Below are 16,548 nucleotides of genomic sequence, written 5' to 3' on the forward strand. Positions count from 1 at the left end.
GCTTATCTCAATTCTCAACTATGATTTACATAAATCCTGCTTTGCTGTTCCATTGTATTGAGAGCCATATCTGCTGTTAGGATGAGAGTCCTCTGGTTGTTTTTGTATTATCTTTTCATTTTTCTTGCCATCCCCCTGGTGTTTTTTTTTTTTGAAGATAAATAAAAAATAAAATTTATTCAAGAAAGAACTAACAAAACAAAACAACCCACAATCAAAACAAAGAAACTCCTTCAACAGAAACAAAGAAACAAAAAAAAAAGAAAGAAAAACTACCCACCCGTAAAACAAAGATCAAAACCCAAAAACAAAGAACTTCAGCAAACTAAACAACTTCACAGAAACCACTCCTCCCATCCAACCAAAATCCCATCTTCTAAAAGATCTGAGCCCCTCTAATCTTTTTATCCTTACTGCAGATCAACACCATCCCTTGGAGAGAATACTCGTTACTTTTCTTTAGCATTTTCCTTATTTTATTCACCTTCTTAATAGGACTCAAACCAAATAGGTCCCCTTCAGTCTTGCAAACATTTTCTGAAACCCGAACTGTTTTTTGAACTTTCTGTCTCCTAAATCTTCTGGCTGCAGTCAGACCCTTCTCAAAAACTTGTAGTTCCTTTTGATTGGAAGCTATCCTTTATAATTTCAACACCTCATTTTTCTCAAACACCTGATCTTCTTTATTAACCTTTTTAAGTTTAACATTGTTAGAACTTTCTCCAAACAAAAACCTGCAAAAATTTTCTTCCATTTCTCTAAAGTTCCTTGTGAAATCCTCTCCCCCCCCCCCCAAAAAAAAAAAACCCAAAATTTTACTTACCTCCAATTTTTTGTTCACCAGTCTCTAAATCAACAGTTTTTGGAACTTTGTGGGTCTCATCAATCATAATTTCATGATTTCATATCCACTTGAGTCCACTTTTGTCAGTGGTTTAGTTTTATTCTTCCTTTTTCTTCTTTAAACCTTTGATCCTTTAGCCTCTAAACCACCTAATTGTTCTCCTCCTTCATTTCCTTCCCCTTATTTTCTCACCTCATCTCTCTCCTCCAACTCCCCAAAATTCTTCACTTCACCTATTTGTTCCTCCATGCCCCCTGAATTGTTAACAACTTCTACTTCAGCCTTCTCCAATCCCTCCTTGTAATTCCCAACCCCACCCCTCTAGAAATCTTAGACATCTGAACCACTGAACTCTCTCCCCATCTTCTTCTGTCTCCATGAATTCCTCTTCAACTTCTCCTCTAAAAGAAGTTATATATACCTTCCCCAAACTGTCTCCTTCAACTTTACACCCTTCCTTCAATTCCTCTGTCTCTTCTTCCCCCACCCCCTTCCAATCTCTTTCCCACCCATCTGAAGGAGCCAAAACAATACCTTTCCTTTTTTCCTTCACCAACCTGTCGCGGCTCACAAGCATCCAGGGAAACCTGTGCTTCATCAAAACCATCAGCTTCTACCCTCTCATCCCCAATTCCAACAACTCCTTGCAGATTCACTGAAACATTCTCAAGTACTTCAGATCTTGTGTGCACCTGCCTTAACTTTACAATCTTCTCTTTATCAGGCAGAGTAGCTGCAGAGAAACTACACACACAACCATCAACCGTGCTCGAAGGAAACTCAGAAGCCTTGTGCAAAGGACTATTCTCCACTGCATTCCCCGCAACTCCTTCCGCCCTCTCCAAAGAAGACGAGGATGGACCCACGTTAAGGTCTATCAAAACCCCCACCCCTGTCCCTTCTTAGTTCCCACGTTAAGGTCTATCAACCCATGTGCTTATTAAGGGGGTTATTCAGCTCACAGCTGTTGGGCTTGGAACACATCAGCCCATCTCTTCCATTAACCTTGAAATTTAAGACATCTGGCCCAACATTCATGGGTTCAATCAACAATCCATAACCCTCCAGGGACCCATCCTTAGGACCTCTCTGATGACAACTTAGTAAACCATAGCAGTCAAGACGGTCTTCCTGGCTAACATCTACCCCTCGACCCGACCTAAATCCATCCTCATGTCTTTTCAGATTCTCCCATACACCACATAAAAATTCTCTCTGCCTGATGTCAACACCTGTTAAAGTCTGCGCCATCAATCTACCACTTTGCCTCTTCCCCTTCCACATATGATCTCTATTCTTCAAACATTGCCTTGTGCCTTTTGCTCTTCTCACTTTTTGTTTCTCCATATTGATCAAAGATTGCCCCTTGTTTGAATCATCCAACCTGCTCGTGCCACATAATACTTCATCATCTACCTTCTGATCTCTCTCTTTGCATCTCTCATTCCACAGCAGAGCTTCAACAGAAGAAACCAACCAAGCCAGGAACACTAACCCTTCTAAAACTACTTCAATCTTCTTGGGAATATTTCAGGTTTCACACTGCCCAACCTTATGGTAATAGAATGAAGATCGTGCAAGAAAGATCCAACAAAAATGCTGCCACAGATTGAAGAGATTAACTGTGCAACTTCCAAGTTCCATAGGTGAAAAGGAAGTCCGGTGGTGCACAAAATCACCCCATCTTCAACAACAATTTTCTTCACATTGGAATAAGGACACCAATTGAAAACAGTTAACAACTGGCTTATCATCTTTAACTAAATTTAGTACTGCCTTATTCAACTCAAAGGGGGTTAAAATGAATGTGCCCTTCAGATTCAAACTTCAAATCAGTGGATTAGCAACTCTCCTCCAATACCCTACCCTTAGCGAAGAGGAACCCTCTATTAGGCTCCCATTCTGTTCCAATTCTGGTTTCCTTCTCACAAGACCAGCCTCCAATCATCCAAGGAATTCTTGCAACACTTCAGAAGTCTCCTTCCATCCTTGACCCTTCAGGAAAGCAAACTAACTTCTTCCTGCCATCACCAAAATATTCAGAGAGTGAAAAAACCTATTAGCATTCTTCCTCCTCTCAGTCAGGTATCTTCTGCTTTCCTCGACTTTGGTACTCTTCCAAACAGTCCTGCAAGAAGAGATAGGTCCAACTTGTATCTTTACTTTGGTCTACCTATTGCACCAAAAGGGGGAAAATCCTTAATCATTTGTTAGTCAAAAGTACATGCTTTTGGAAAGATACACACCCTATTTATTAATTTTTAGGGTAAATAATAACAAGGACCCGCTATACTTTGGAGGTGTGACACTTAGCCCCTTGTACTTTCTTATCATGCAAATAGTCCCTTTCTCGCCAATGTGCAGGTCATGACATATGCATTGTTAGAAATTTTTAAAATCTTAAAATTTCATTGTCTTACTTTAGAAGAAAATTTTACTCTTTACCCATTTATACTTGTTTAATATTACTAAAGGAGATATTTATAGTCATGATTTTCTAATAAAAGTTCTAGACCATAGAACTCATGCCTCAAGGTCTGTAAATGATGTACTGATTTAACCTAAAAATATGGGCCATCAAATTGGTCTTTTAAGATCAGTGCATTAATTTCAACCTTAATGTACCAGGATTCAACTAATCAAGGCCATCCAAAAAATGTATCATATCAACACAAACATCTAAGCTATCAAAATGGTCTCTTAAGAGTGAAGAACTATTCTTGGTCATCTAGTGTGGCCGATAGTCCCTAAACGGATTCTCTCAAAGGACAATTGATGGCAACGTGAACACTGTAACAATCAAGGATTGAAGTAATGGGAAAACACTTTCCTCTAGGTTTTGCAACTTGATTAGGATAGTGACCTTAATCTCTACACACATAGGAGGTGCTAAGGGTTTGGTCTTTGTGGCTCTATAACAAGTTCAACAACAGGTCAGGAAAGAGATGAGACAAACTTTAACAAAAAGTTAAATTCTTCAAAAATCAACTGTGTTACAAGATCAACCAGTCTTATATATGTAGCCGAGAGAGAAAAGATTTACAACTTTGGCACCTAAGCATTACATTGAAATAGTTAAGCAAAAGGGGTGGTTGAATCAATTAAGTGCTCAAAAGATTAAAATGCAAACTATTGACTGGTAAAGTCAAACACACGATTTGGTTGTCAAGATTTAGTGGCTACTCAACATGATCTTCGTTGGCAGGTTGGTTCAATGGTGGCCAGCAGCTGGAAGTCAACTTCACTGCTTCAACAATTACTGGGATCAAGCTTGTGGGGTAAGACCTGAGTGGTGAGTGAGGCGATCTCACAATGGCTTGTTAGCAAGGTAATACGACTTCTCCAGCAAGGCGATCTCGCAAAGTGAATCATTGTTTTTGTGATCTCACAATGTCATAGGATGCATTGTTGGCCTCACCGGGTTGAGTCTTACTCCTTGCGATCTAGCAAGGTTCACACTTGTTTTCCTAGATTTTACGGAACCCAACCTCGCTGCCATCCTGGCCTTAGCCTAACTTGTGACCTCATAGTTTGTGGTTCCATGGGCTGCATTATCCTCATCGGGTTGAGGAGAGCTAGACCTCGAGTTTAAGACTTCATAGGTGTCATTTTCACCAAAGTAAGGATACAAATTTTTGACATTGAACACGTTGGAAGTCTTGAAGTGTAAAGGAAATTCAACTCAGTAGGTATTATCATTGATCTTCTCAAGAATGTGGTAGGGTCCAAGTTTTCTACCTTGTAACTTGCAAGATCCATCTACTAGAAAGCATTCAGGGGAAAGCACGATCCAAACTAAGTCGCCTACATTAAAGGTTACCTTCCTTCTATGCTTGTCAGCCTGGTCTTTGTAATAGATTTTTGAAGCTTTGAGCTATGCTTTAACTCTTTTGTAGATATCCTAGTGTTTGGCAAGCATGTTTTCTACCATAGCAATTGACTTCAATGGAACTGGTAGTTCAGTTCTCCAAGGGACCCATGGGATTGAAGCCATAGACTACTTGAAAGGGACTGAACTACGTGTTGTAGTGGGGACTCTTGTTGTAGTATAGCTCAACAAGGGATAGAGTAGTGTCCCAAGATTGGGGAGCTTTGTTGAACTTTGCTCGTAAGAGTTTTCTGACTTCTTTGTTTACTACTTCGGTATGGCCATCAGTCTAGGGGTGATAGGTAGGGGTGGATTCGAGCCGAGCCGAGCCGAATGTCTAGCTATTCGAGCTCGGCTTGGTCATAAATTATCAGGCTCGAGCTCGGTTCGAACTAGTGACTTGAGCTCGAGCTCGGCTCGAGTCAAAAGCTCGGAAGTTCAAGCTTGGCTGCCTCTAATTGTAGGTCTCTTTAGCAGCTTAGGTGTTGAGCCGAGCTACCAAACCGAGGTCTCCCTCAGCTGAGGTGTTGAGCTGAGCTACCAAACTGAGGTTTCCCTCAACCGAGGTGTTGAGTTGAGCTACCAGGCCGAGGTCTCCCTCAGTCGAGGTGTTGAGCTGAGTTGCCAGGCTGAGGTCTCCCTCAGTCGAGGTGTTGAGATGAGCTGCCAAGACGAGGTCTCCCTCAACTGATGAGGTGCTGTGCCGAGGTACCGAGCCGAGGTCTCCCTAGTTTCCAAGGTGCTGAACCGAGGTCTCCCTTAGTAGCTGAGGTGTCGAGCCGAGGTCTCCTTCAGTAGTCGAGTCGAGGTGACACCTTATGTATATGTACTCAACTAGACTCGCGAGCCTTACGAGCCGAGCTATATTAAGCTTGAGCTCGGCTCGATTAACAAACGAACCCATATGTTAGGCTCGAATTTGGCTCAAAGCTTGGTTTAGACCTAGCCGAGCCGAGTTCGAACAGCTCGTGAACAGCTCGGCTCGTGGCCACCCCTAGTGGTAGGAACTGTTGAACTTCAATTTAGTGTTCAATTTTTCCCAAAGGTATTGCCAAAAGTGTCCCAGAATTTCTTGTCTCGATATGAGACAATGGATTCGCGAACCCAATGTAGTCTTACCACTTCCCAGATCATGAACTAGGCCATGTGAGATGCATCGTTGGCCTTTTGTCAAGGGATGAAGTGTGCCATTTTGGAGAATCTATCAATCATGGCCAAAATGCTATTGACACTGCGTGGGGTTCTAGGTAGAATGAGGATGAATTCTATATTGAAAAATTTATCCACATCTTGTTTTAGCTTTGGCCAACAGTATTGCTTTGTAATCAAGGTGTAGATTTTGTTTGGGAGCAATTGAGAACACATAACCAATTGTCCTTGAATAAATAGACATCATGCAAATGATAGCTAGGGTTTTCACCATTACAAGTGGACTAAAAATTGAAGAGAAATCAAAGTCATCTACATATATCCTGTTGAAATAATTTAGTGGTTGGTGTTAGGGTCTGTTTGGCTAGTTAAAGTGTTTTTTATTTCTATTTTTTTTACTTCTGTTATGTCTGTTATTGTACTCACTTATAGCAGGGGCACAAGGGTCTTTTCTCTTCTTATTTCTGCCGCCCTATATATATTATAATAAAAGCTGGCGCCGCCAGCACTGTTACATTGCAAATCCCTTCTCTTCTCTTCTCCCTTCTCTCTTCTCTTCTCCCTTCTCTCTTCTTCTTCCCTTCTCTTCTCTTTCTCTTATTTCTGGCCGGCCATACAATCAAGATGGTATCAGAGCAGGAATACTAACTAAGAGAGCAGATCGAACAAATTTCACTGAGAGAACAGATCGAATAGACTTGCTGAATCTGGGCGGAACAGAGATCTAAATTTGGACTGAGGAAAACAGATCTAGAACTGGTACAGTTCTTCCGTTTTCTCTTCTTTACCCTCCTTGGTCATGTACCAAGTGAAAAACCAAATGAATCTAGGCTGCTGAATGTTGTCAGATCTTTATACCTCTATTTTTTTGGATCGTGTGATCCTGTTCATGTGTTAAGACGACTGTAGGTCAAGGATGACTTGTCATCTCAATTATTTGACTTGATTATAAGTGTTAAGGATCTCTCCTGCTGATTAATGGTTTTAGACATTCTGGAAGGCTGGTAGGTTGGGACTGTTAAAACCGTACAGGTCTGAAATCTGCCGAATATTGCCTCTGTTTTGTCCTGAAATTGGTACTGTTTGTGCTCAGACTGTTTTTCAAACCCAAGTGTGTGGGTGTAGACTGAGTGGAGCGTTTTTTGTGGAGTAAGGAGGGGTCCTAAGTCCGGTGTTTGGGACTGATTATCTGTTTTGACCATGTCGTCTGAGAATTCTGCTACTTCAGAGATTTCAGGGAGCCACAATGGAGTGAGTGGGGGAATGGATACGAGTTTTCCCATGGCTGTTATTCCCTTTGATGGTCTGAACTACCTTGAGTGGTCTAGGGGAATAAAACTCTACATCACTGCTAGGGGGAAAATAGGATACATCAATGGGAGAGTGAAGGAACCGAAGTACGGAAGTGCTGAATATGATAGGTGGAACCAAGAGAATAGTATGGTGATGTCTTGGCTCTTGGTTTCCATGCTGCCACAAGTAAGGAAGACTTTTATGTGGGCTGAAACTGCTTGTGAGATATGGGAACAAGCGAAGTCCACCTATTCAGAGCAGAGACACTATGCCAAGATATATCAACTGCAAGCTGAATCCTCTACTTGCAAGTAGGGGGAGAGGAGTCTCTCGATGTACTATTCTGATTTGACATCGATATGGAAAGAACTTGATCACTATCAGAATGTGAATTGGAAGTGTGATGAAGATGCAAAGGCATATAAGTCACTTGTATCTCAGCAACGAGTCTTTGCCTTCCTCCTAGGGCTGAATCCTATGTATGAGTCCATCAGGGTGCAGATCTTGGGTAGTAAAGACTTGCCATCAGTTCAGGAGGTGTATGCCTTAATGTAGTCAGAAGAGAGTAGAAGAAGTGTGATGAATTGTGTAGAAGAGGAGTCAGTTGCCCTAGCTGTCCGGGGAAATTCAGATACAAATGTCGGAGGTGGTTTTAAAAAAGGTGACTCTTAGAAAAAAACAGATGACAAGAGTAAACTTTGGTGCACTTACTGCCAAAAGACACGACACATGAGAGATACATGTTGGGATCTCCATGGAAAACCTAAATGGGCATAGGATTTGGGTAATAAATCAACACCTGATCAGGGCAAGAAACCAAGCCAGCAAAATCAGAAAAAGAATAACTCAGCTAATATGGCGTCGACAGAGACTAGTCCTTTGGTAACTTGGGAGAGGCATCCCAGTTTTGACCTTAAGGAAGAAATTATCAACTCCTTTCGTGAACATTTGGAATTGTATGGTAGGACTCTCCGCCAGATGGATTCTGGTCCTACTCTCTCTACCTTGTTTGCGTCTATATCAGGTAATGTTATCATTGCCTTCCATGTGTCATCTCATATCACTGATTCTCCTTGGATTATTGACTCCGGAGCCTCAAACCACATGACTGGTAAGTCAAATTTGTTTCAGACATATAACCTTCTCTCTGGGAGAGATAAGGTAAGACTAGTTGATGCTTCTTTTTCTACCATACCTCTCCTACTTGGCCTTACCCTTCCTAATGTACTGCATGTTCCAAAATTACCTATTAATTTGCTGTCTATTAGTAGTATAACTTACTCCTTGAACTGCTCAGTCACTTTTTTTCCGTCTTCATGTATGTTTCTGTTAGAATTCAGGTCTGCCTTAGAGTTCTGTTTGTCTGAGATCAGTTATGTAGAAGAAGAAAGGTGAAAGAGAGAGAGAAAGAGAGAAGAGAGAATTCTAGTTCGAACTGAAAGAGTCAACATGACTTCTCCCAGTCGGCCAGGAAGTATTTATATTATTATTAAAACATAACTGAAAATACCTATGTGCCCTTACTTAAGTTAAGAGCACATGTTCCAACACAACATTACAGATCAGCAACATTAATCTAGGTATAAAGACAGAAATACCCCTACGCTAACACTCCCCCTCAAGCTGGTGAGTATATATCATATACTCCCAGCTTGTTACATATGTAGTCCACTCTTCCCTGACTCAAGCCTTTTGTAAATAAGTCAGCCCACTAATTTCCTGTATTAACATGTGTAATGTCTATCTCTCCATTCAGCACCTTCTCCCTCACAAAGTGACAGTCAACCTCAATGTGCTTGGTTCTTTCATGAAACACTGGATTAGAAGAGATATGAACTGCAACCTGATTATCGCAATAGAGCTTCATTGGAGTGTTAATGTTGTACCCTACTTCCTGTAGAAGGTTCCTTAGCCACACTAATTCACAAACGGTGTGCGCCATAGCCCTATATTCTGCTTCTGCACTGCTTCTTGCCACAACCGTCTGCTTCTTACTTTTCCATGTCACCAGGTTACCTCCCAGAAACGTGCAATAGCCTATAGTAGACCGCCTATCAGACATAGAACCGGCCCAATCAGCATTAGAATACCCTTCTATTTCTAGTTTTCCCCCACTCTTGTATATTAGACCGCGACCCGGAGCCCCTTTTAGATACTTCACAATTCTCATAACTGCATTCCAATGAGGAATCAAAGGTTTTTGCATGAACTGGCTTACCACACTAACTGCAAATGAGATGTCTGGTCTGGTAATGGTTAGGTAGTTCAGTTTGCCCACAAGTCGTTAGTATCTGCCAGGGTCTTCAAACACTTCACCCATATCACTGCTTAGTTTGGTATTTGTGTCCATGGGTGTTTCAGCTGGTTTGGTACCCAACAAGCCTGTTTCTTCCAGCAAATCAAGCACATACTTCCTCTGGCACAGGTTAATACTTGGATCTCGCTACCTCTATCCCCAAGAAGTATTTCAGCTTACCCAGATCCTTTGTCTGAAAGTGATTTTGCAGATAAGTCTTCAGCCTGTCAACACCAATGTTATCATTCCCAGTAATAACAATATCATCTACATACACCACCAACAGTATTTTTCCTCCCGGAGAGTCACGACTAAATACAAAATGGTCAACTTTGCACTGTTTCATACCAAACTTCTTTACCACCTCACTGAACCTACCAAACCATGCTCGAGGAGACTGTTTAAGCCCATATATAGCCTTCCTTAGTCTGCACACCTTACCATCCTCCCCCTGAGCAACAAAACCTGGAGGTTGCTCCATGTAGACCTCCTCGAGTAAGTCACCATGCAAAAAGGCATTCTTGATATCAAGCTGATATAGTGGCCACTCATACATGGCTGCAAGAGAGATCACAACACGAACTGACCCTATCTTAGCAATCGGTGAGAAGGTCTCTGTGTAGTCAATACCATAGATTTGGGAGTACCCTTTTGCAACTAACCGCGCTTTTAGGCGTTCAACACTACCATCAGGCAGATACTTGACCGTATAAACCCATTTACAACCAACAGCTTGCTTCCCAGGAAGAAGAGTAGTGAGGTCCCAAGTATGATTATGATGAAGGGCTGAGAGTTCTTCTTCCATGGCACGGCACCACCCTGGAGAGGCAAGGGCTTCCTAGACATCTTTAGGAACAATAACTGATGATAACAGGGTAACAAACTGGCGATGGGAAGCGGAAAGGTGAGTAAGAGAAACATAATTAGAAATGGGATGAAGGGTGCAAGTACGTTTACCTTTCCGCAAAGCAATGGGTAGATCAAGCTCAGATGCTAAGTGCAGGTTTGGTGCCAGATCCGTTGGCGGAGATGTAGCCGGAGGAGTAGTAGCTGGTGCGCGTGGGCGATGTGTATACACGTGATGGATAGGTGGGCGTTCAACAGGTGGTGGCACCGAAGGCAAGGATTTGGTCACGATTGAAACAAAAGAAGGAGGATCGACAACGGGAAGTGGAAGAGGAGGAAGAAGCATCACCGGACCCCAAAAAGAACGGAGTAGACTCAAAGAAACTGACATCAGCACACACAAAGAACTGTCGAGAACCAAGATGGTAACACCTATACCCTTTCTGGGTTCGAGAATATCCAAGGAAGATGCACTTGAGAGAACGGGCATCGAACTTGTCATTCCCAGGACCCAGATAATGGACGAAGCAGACACACCCAAAAACTCTCGACGTAAGAGGGAACGGAGACAAAGTGGGAAACAAGACCTGAAACGGAGAATGACCATCAAGGATGAACGTGGGCATCCAATTAATCAGAAAGCAAGAGGTAAGCACTGCATCACTCCAAAAAGGCTTGGGAACATGCATGTGATGCATGAGGGATCTTGTTGTTTCAAGGAGATGGCGATTCTTTCTCTCAGCCACCCCGTTTTGTTGTGGGGTGTAGGTACACGAGGTCTGATGTATAATGCCGTGTTGGTCTAGGTATTCCTGAAATGATGAGGATAAATATTCGCGGCCATTATCAGAACGAAAAACTTTGATGTGGGTACCAAATTGGTTACGAATCTCAGCATAAAATTTTTGAAAAATGGTAAACAATTCACTTCTTTCTTTCATTAAATAGAGCCACGTCATCCTTGAAAAATCATCAACAAAAATGACAAAATATCTGTATCCATTATATGACATCACTTTATAAGGACCCCAAACATCTGAATGAACTAAAGAAAAAGGACTCGACACATGGCTATCAACCCTAGAACTAAAGGGAACACGATGGTGTTTCCCAAACTAACACGACTCACAATCCAAAACAGAAAGCTGACTCAAGGACAGAACCAAGGACTTCAAGACTTTTAGCGACGGATGACCAAATCGGTAGTGCCACTGAAGAGGAGAAAGAGATGACTGGAGAGTTGTTGAAGTTCTACCACCACCACCATCAAGATAATACAGTCCACCTGCTTCATGCCCTCCACCAATCTTCATCCCCATCTTGAGATCCTGAAAAACACACATAGAAGGATAAAAGGTAATGGAGCAGTTAAGTGATTTGGTCAGCTTACTAACAGACATAAGGTTAAAAGGCAATTTAGGAACATACAGAACTGATGAGAGGGATACAGGATCTAGGTCAACATTACCAACACCACAAATTGAGGATGTGGAACCATTAGCGAGGGTGACAAGTTGTGATGTTGAGCAATGAGATAAGGAGGAAAACACACCTGGAGTTCCAGTCATGTGATCGGAGGCTTCAGAATCAATGATCCAGGGATTGGGTGTAGATGCCAGACAAGCCATACCTGAGTGAGCAAAAGTCGTCGTGTTCTGCTGTGATTGGATAAACCTCTCGTATTCATCACGGGGAACACTCACCATCTCCTTCATGAGACCATCTGTGGATGTAGGAGGCATCTGATCAGATGAATGATTCTCCTGTCTAAAGCTAGAACTTGAGTCACCGGTCGCGGCATGATTGGCTCAGGTTGAAGGAGGACCATGTAGATCATAACAATAGTTGATGGTATGTCCATCCATACCACAATGAGTGCACTTCCTCGGGCCTGAGCTACGTCCTCTACCACGGGCTCCCCCTGAATCTCTGCCCCCAGTACGACCACCACCACGATTATGAGTAGACCCACCATTTCCACTTCGGCCATACGCAGAACCACTACCACCACCACGGCCAGGCTGAGCTCCCCTAGCTCCACCTCTAACACCACAACCTCTCGATGCAGCAAAGGCAGATCTATCTGAGATATTAGAGTTCTCAGTAGATCTGATAGAAATCCTCCAGAGTCGAGCAAATACTTCTTCTAGGGACGGAAGAGCTGATCCTCCTAATTTCTGAGCCCGTACTGGTTCATATTCAGACTTTAGTCCCACCAAAAATCTAGTCACATCAAGCTGCTCTCTCTATTGTTGTTGAATCTTGACATTAGAAGTGAGAGGATGATAGACATTCAACTCATTACGTATGTTCCTCATGTTGGCATAGTAATCCTCAAGACTTTGATTGCCCTGTTGCAGGTTAAAGTACTCTTGATAAAGCTGATAAACTCTGATTGTATTGTCCTGCCCCAAATACAATTTCTTCACATGGTCCCACACATCTTTGGCAGTATCAAGAAACATGAAGTTCACACTAATCCTGGGTTCCATACTGTTCCACAACCATGTGATGATCTGAGCATCCTCTTGCTCCTAATCTTCATACTTGTGAGAGTCAGATGAGGGTTTCTCCTCTCTAATGTGTTTTACCTTCTTCTTTGCCTTCAGAAAGACTTCAACGGATTTAGCCCAAGGCACATAATTCTCTCCATTTAATTTAATGGAGGTCATCTGAACATTCAGGTAGTCTGTAGGCACCATCACACTAGGTTTATAATCATTATTATCTCCCATTATGTTATCACCGATTCTGCACACTTGCTGAATTCTATTACCACTGAGATCTGCACACTACACACCACTAGGTCACACCTGTCACACTGATTGCAGCACTTATTGTTGCTGGAATGTGTGCTCTTTACACCACAAACCCTAAATCACACCTGTCACACTGATTTCAGCACTTGTTGTTGCTGAAAAGTGTGCTCACACCACAAACCCTACTCCTAGAACTACCTGAAATCTCACCACTATATGATCATATCTCTTCCTTCAAAATGCACAAAGAAACCAGCATAAACCCTAGCACATTACTGTCTGAAACCCTAGCATATGGTCTGAAACACACTTCCTATTTAATCCATAACAGATATCATGCTCTAAAATCTCTTACCTTATCACTGAAGTAACACCCATACGAGTAGAAAATCAATCCACACACGACAACCACTGCACACACAACAGCCACACACAGTTCGGCCCTCTATTCTTCCTCTACTAGGAGAGGGCGATCTCAGAAATCACAGCAACCAACCACATACAACCTGACTGGAGGCATAGAAACCTCCAAGGGAAGAGGGCGATCACTCCTTTTCAGCCCTTTCCCTTATCTCCAATTGAACACAGAAAAAAAGGAAAAACCATAGATAGGGTGTGCAGAGAATAGAAACCTAGGCAAGCAGAAATCTAGGCAGATTCAAGTTGCTCTGATACCATGTTAGAATTCAGGTCTGCCTTAGAGTTCTGCCTGTCTGAGATCAGTTATGTAGAAGAAGAAAGGTGAAAGAGAGAGAGAAAGAGAGAAGAGAGAATTCTGGTTCGAACTGAAAGAGTCAACATGACTTCTCCCAATCGGCCAGGAAGTATTTATATTATTATTAAAACATAACTGAAAAGACCTATGTGCCCTTACTTAAGTTAAGAGCACATGTTCCAACACAACATTACAGATCAGCAACATTAATCTAGGTATAAAGACAGAAATACCCCTATGCTAATAGTTTCAAGATTTGGCCTCGAGGAAGACGATTGGTAGAGGAAGCATAGTGGATGGTCTCTACGTGTTGGAGAATAAAGTTGGTCTTGTGGCTACAGAGTCCATGAATTCGTCAAGTGAGAGTCAAGCCTATTTATGGCATAGTCGTCTAGGTCATCTTTCTTTTGAGTCATTAAAAATTAGGTTTCCAAAGTTGTTTGAGTCCGTGTCAGTGAGTTAGTTACAGTGTCAGACATGTCAATTGAGTAAGCATTGTAGAAGTTCTTTACCTTCGCGAAATAAAAGATCCGAATTTCCATTTCATATTGTTTATTCTAATGTTTGGGGCCTTGTTACTCTACCTACTGGGGCTGGATATAAGTACTTCATTACCTTGATTGATGATTATTCTAGATACACCTGGGTTTACCCTATGCGATCTCGAGATGAAGTGCCAAAAATTGTGAAAGACTTTCAACACATGGTGTTCACTCAGTTCCAAACAGAAATCCATATCTTCCAGTCGGACAATGCAAAGGAATACTTCCATAGTGATCTCACGGAGTTTTTTGCTTCGAGTGGGTCACTTCAGCGAAGCTCTTGTGTCAGGACACCCCAACAAAATGGTGTGGCTGAACGGAAGAACCGCCACCTTCTCAAAGTCGCTCGTGGCTTATTAATTCATATGAATGTGCCAAAATGTTTTTGGATTGATGCATTCTTGTGTGCTACATATATCATCAACCGCATGCCCTCTCGGCTACTAGAGTATAAGGCCCCACATCAGCTTTTGTTTCCTACAGCTCCGTTGTCCACCATTCCGATGCGTGTTTTTGGGTGTCGTTGCTTTGTCCATAACTTGTCCCCTACTCGAGGTAAGCTTGATCCTCGGGCTATTCCTTGTGTTTTTCTTGGTTACCCTTTATCCCAAAAGGGGTATTGCTGCTATGATCCTACCTCTCGCAAGTACTATGTATCCATTGATGTATCCTTCTTTGAGAATCAACCTTTTTTCTCGGTTTCTCCTCAAGGGGAGAGTAGGGTTGAGGAGAAACAGGCGACTCAAACTCAACTACCTCCTTTTCCCGATCCTCCTCCATTTCGGGTTTTTCATCGTCGCCATAAAAGCCAGTAGAGTTCAAGAGCCGTGGAACCTGACACTGCAACTAACATCATCGAATTCACCCGAGGCAGATCCGTCTCATCAGCTAGGTACACTTGCTCCTATTGATATGTCTATTCCTCTAAATGTTGATTCACCTGTCATCAATGATCTTAATATTCCTATTGCTAAGAGAAAGGGTGTTAGGTCTTGTACCACTAATCATCCTATCTTTAATTTTGTGTCCTATGATCATGTTTCACTTTCATACCGTGCATTCCTCTCTTTTGTGGACAGTGTCCCCGTTCCTAAGAATGTGGTAGAAGCTTTGTCTAAACCTGAATGGACAGATGCAATGCAGGAAGAAATTGATGCTTTACACAAAAATGACACTTGGGAGTTGGTGGACCTTCCTAAAGGGAACCAGTGGGTTGCAAGTGGGTGTTCACAGAGAAACACAAGGCTGATGGAACTGTTGAAAGGTACAAGGCTAGACTAGTAGCAAGAGGCTTTACACAGGTATATGGAGTGGACTATGCAGAGACTTTTGCTCCAGTAGCCAAGATGAATTCTATCAGGATCCTTCTTTCATTGGCAGCAAATCTTGACTGGGAACTTCACCAATTGGACATCAAAAATGCTTTTTTGAATGGTGACTTGGAAGAGGAAGTGTACATGACCCAACCTCCAGGGTTTTGTGCCAAAGGCAGTGAACAAAAGGTGTGTAGGTTAAAAAAATCTTTATATGGGTTGAAACAATCACCTCGGGCTTGGTTTAGTAAGTTCCATTTAGAAGTTCAACAGATGGGGTTCAAACAATGCTAGTCAGATCACACTCTATTTGTGAAAAGAGGTGAAGGGAAAATTGCAGCTCTTATTGTGTATGTGGATGACATAGTGATCACAGGAGATTGGGAGGCTGAAATATGGAGACCAAAAAAATTCTTAACCACTCAATTTGAGGTGAAAGATCTAGGCCCCTTACGTTATTTCCTTGGAATTGAAGTTGCCCGCTCTCACAAGGGCATCTTTATTTCCCAATGGAAATATGTACTAGATCTACTAGAAGATACAGGCAAGTTGGGGGTAAAACCAATTGATTCACCAATTGAATCTAATCATCTAGGAGACAGTCAGGGAGAGTTTTTGAAAGATGTGAAGAAGTTCCAAAGACTCGTGGGGAGACTTTTGTATTTGTCTATGACCAGGCCTGATATTGCCTATGCAGTGGGTGTCCTTAGTCAATTCATGCACAATCCTAGGACAACTCACTTTGAAGTTGCAGAGAGGATCTTGAGATACCTCAAGAAGTTTCCCGAAGCTGGTTTGTTGTTCCAGAAACATGGTCACTTAAAGGTGGAAGTATATACTGATGCAGATTGGGCAAGAGCAATCAATGACCGAAAGTCTACCAGTGGGTATTGTGCCTTTATAGGAGGAAACCTGGTCACATG

At 42.3% G+C, this 16,548-nt stretch overlaps 1 protein-coding gene across 1 annotated transcript in view; it reads left to right on the top strand.

Annotated features, from left to right (window-relative positions):
- The window catches only part of LOC104586806 (2-alkenal reductase (NADP(+)-dependent)-like), a 39,803-nt gene that overhangs the window by 13,223 nt on the left and 10,032 nt on the right, over window positions 1-16,548 (top strand). The gene's annotated exons all lie outside the window — the stretch shown is intronic.

Source organism: Nelumbo nucifera, chromosome 1 (genome assembly GCF_055504915.1).
Source record: "Nelumbo nucifera cultivar China Antique chromosome 1, China Antique-T2T, whole genome shotgun sequence".
Classification (NCBI taxonomy): domain Eukaryota; kingdom Viridiplantae; phylum Streptophyta; class Magnoliopsida; order Proteales; family Nelumbonaceae; genus Nelumbo; species Nelumbo nucifera.